Source organism: Gasterosteus aculeatus, chromosome X (assembly GCF_964276395.1).
Source record: "Gasterosteus aculeatus chromosome X, fGasAcu3.hap1.1, whole genome shotgun sequence".
In the NCBI taxonomy this organism is placed as follows: Eukaryota; Metazoa; Chordata; class Actinopteri; order Perciformes; family Gasterosteidae; genus Gasterosteus; species Gasterosteus aculeatus.
Window position 1 is genome coordinate 15,630,466 of NC_135698.1, and position 4,019 is coordinate 15,634,484.

Sequence of the window (4,019 nt, forward strand, 5' to 3'; positions counted from 1 at the left end):
TCTATGGCGGCAAATCACTGTCAAAGAAAGAGAGCGAAAATCAGGTTGATGCACGCGTAAATCAAACATCCGTGAGCAAAAGTCCGTCTCGCGCGAGCAAAAGTTTGTCTCGCGCGAGATATTTGCTCGCTCGCGAAACGTGAATTTACTCGCTCGCGAGATTAATCTCTGCTCGCGCTCGAAAGTGTTTTCTACGCGCTCGCTGTTTTTCTTTTTGACAGTGAGGGGGCGGAACCACCACCATCTCTACATCTATTTGGTTACAAACCCCGTTTTAGGATTGGCTGGAGTGATGCATCCACACAACTAAGCCCATTTCCGCACTACAGAAAGGGGATAGAAAATCGAAATTATGAGATTGTCACGTTGTCAAAAAACAAACGCCCCCTTCTGTCATCGTAGTGGACCGTAGATGACAACCAGCTAAACCATCATTTACCATCATTACCGGCACATTAACAGAAAAGCTCTCAGACCGGTCCGTAAATTAGTTTGCTGTTATTTTGAATCCGCCTGACTCCCGCCGCTTCAATTTAACGTTACGTTAACCCTTGACCTCAGCGCTAACATTAATCCCAGCCGTTATTAGCATTGTAGCTTATTGGCTAGCCTCTTTACTAGACTGTCATTAAGCCATGTGTTCATATGCTATCTTTGTGCTATTCTCTTGGTCCAAATTTTGGAAAATAGTTCCAAAACCGAACATCAGCCGAAATTAAGGGGCTTCCTCTAACGTTATGTGTCGTACAAAACCACAAGTCACAATGAACGTTATGATTTGTACATTATCTACCTGTTTATGTTTAGGGAGTCTGGAAATGAAGCAAGGCCGCCCACGGCTCTCGCTGTCGGGGTAACCTGTTGTTGGGTCAGCGAGCAACTCCACTATTTTTTTCTGTTCTTGTCAAAACGTTAGCATTCATTTGTTTCTGTACTTTAAACTCGCATCTGACGTTAATACTTTTGTTTGTTCAAAAGGAACTCTAGGACCAGGATGAGTGGATCTTCAGGGGGAATCAAAATATGTCTGGTGAGTGGTTGGGACTATTTTAGTGATCATGTTCTTGATGTAAAACATTTAAACATAAATGTTCCACTGGTGGTTTGGTGTATATATATTTATATTGAAAACTTGTGTACTGCAACAACTGTAATAAGTTGTGGAAGTGGTGGTGGGTTTGGTTTCATCTCACACAAGCTGTTCTCTAGTCATCGATAAATGAACACACTTGAGGAGCTGTTGAGTATTTTTCAATATGTATCTGTGACCGCTAACAAATACATTGGGTCAAGCTTTGACTTGGTTTTACTGAGGCTCACAATGATGCAAACCATTGTTATCTATGACTGTATAAGCACAGCTGATAGAGCACATTTTCCTGACTGCAGGGCACAGTAAGTGTCCAGCAGAGGACACTCTTCCCTTTAGGCAAAATGAAGTAGCCTTGCCAGTCGTGTTCCTTTACTGATATAACTCAAAAAAGGTGATTTTGCAGAATCTTTTAAGAAGCAGAAAAAAAGAGTCTCAGCTCTCTGCTAAACAATCAATACCTCTCAGCCTCGGGTTGGACCTGGGGAGACCATGAGAACATGGGAGTTGTTGTCCCCATATTAATTTAATTGTGTCAGTTGGATATTCTGTTTTATCAGAGCACAGTAGCTTTGTGAACACACGCACAAGCACACCTTTTCTTTGCTAAACCAGAGCCTTCATTTATTTGACGGCTTTCAAATGTATTTCAACAACAAATTAGGCATGTTAAGCTCTCTTTCATCTTTTACTTTCCAGATAAAAATGTATTATATTATATATATACCTCCCCTTGGTTGTTCATTTTGTACCTGCAGTACACATAGATGTCCGTATATTTCTGTATTTTCAATTACTGAAACTGAAACAGGGCTTGAAAGCAAGGGTGGCCCGCTTACCTGGTAACAGTAAAATTCTGTGAAAAAAAAGTAAACCACATTGTTTTTTCCAGAGTGAGACATGTTACTTTCAAAGAGTAACATGGTCAGTACTGAGTGAAATGTGTGTTTTGAAGCTTCATTCTCCCTACTGCCCACCAGAAGGTGACTCCTCTTGTTCCATAGAAGTCTATGAGAAAATGACACTATTTCTCTCTTGATTTATTCCCTCAGTAAACATTATAAACATGCGTTTATGGTCTCACTCTCTAGTGTAAAGTCTTCTTCAATACACCATGATGTTCATTTTTTTTTATTTATAGTCTATTTAGAAACAGACCATAAAGAAGGAGGGTACATGTCAGAGACTTTAACGCAGTCTCTAAGTCAGTCCTGCGCGTTCCAATTTTTTATTTATTTATTATTTAATTCCGTTTATTGGCTGGAAAACAAAAATGCGACGGCCTCCATCAGAGATGGCAGCAGCGGGATCGCCAAACTTAAAGGTTCAAAACATCAGTCCCCGAACCAATGAGGTGACGTCACGGTGGCTACGTCCACTTCTTATACACCTTCCATGGTAAACACAAAGGCAAGTAGATTTCTGACTCTCTTTCCCACAACAACATTCAAGTTGAACCCTCTTCGATACAAAGTATTCAATCTAGATGTTCTCACATTACTTAATAATTCCTCAAATAACCTCCTAAACTTGTCTCTGGTGCCAGGCCTTGGCTTTGCCCTGCTGCTTTACAGTCAAACGGTGACGGGGCACCGACGTGAGCTCAGAATTCATGTGTTCCAGCAGATCCACCCGGCCCGTGTTTCACTCTGTCCGTATCTGCAGTGCTGAGAGCCAAGATAAGATTTAGTTAGTGTGTTGGGATACTCTCCAACCAAGAGGGTTTACCACGTCTTCACACGTTATCTCTGTTCCCTCACGGAATGTCTGGAGGTTTTGATCTTCCCTCTGCTGAAACTGTGAGTAATCTGAAAATGATCATAACAAAACAAAAAAATTTCAAGTTCGTTGTCAGCTGTCCCGGGAACTGTTTCTGCTATTTTGTGAATGATAGCGAGGCAGAGCAGCGGGGCCACAGCTCGATGACCAGAAGCCCCCCCCCCCACAAAATGAATGTTTTCTTCCTTCTATTTAAATTTTTTATTAATCAGTGGTTATGTAGCACAAAAAAAAACAGAAAATCGTCATTCATTACCCGCCGTCATTTTAGCATATGTCTTATAAATAGGCGGCAACACCCTGTCCTGAAAAGTGAAGGCTTTGATGACGTGCCTTAAAGCTGCATTCTCTGTAGTGACCAGCAGGGGGCGACTCATCTGGTCCCATAGAATATGAGAAAATGACTTACATCTTGGTTTATTTCCTCTGTAAACATGGATGCATGGTCCCATTCTCTCATTTCAAGTCTTTTTCAATACAGCATGTTGTTCTTTTAGTACATTTTGATCAATTTAGAGTTAAACACCATAAAATATAAGGTGCTTTAGGGCGGGACTAATGTGACTGACAGGTCACTAACAGACGTATATAGCCAAAATGTCCACGCTAGGGATTTCAAACCGGTGTTTCACCGTCCAATGGGTTGTGTCTTGTCACCTTTGTCTCTGTTTTATAAAAGTATTCCTATAACTCCAAGTTAAGCTCCCCCCTGTCATGTAAAGGAGGCATTTCTCATTTTGAATATACTCTAATACTAATTTTTCATCTTTTTGCTTGGGACCATGTAGCAGCTGTTGTCTGCCAGTGTGAAGTTGTGTCTTTTAATTCAAAAACATCTGATTTCAACTTTATTTGATACACGAGGGCTGCAAAGTGACAAGAAAGGCTGTATCTCTAACATAGCACAACAATGTCCTCAAGAGACCTCAAAAGGAATTTAAATAAGACAAATCCAACACATTTAGATGTTCCCTATTATTAAGTTAGGGGACAACTAGTCCACGTGGCCTAGTCTCTCACTGATGGTCTACGGATCAATGCCTGTCTGAAAGTGGCCTCGTTCGGACCAGCAGGCTTCACCCCCTCATCTTGTTGCCACAACACGCGACAGGAGGCTCGGCAGCGTGGAAATGACGCATGCGTCTCCTGC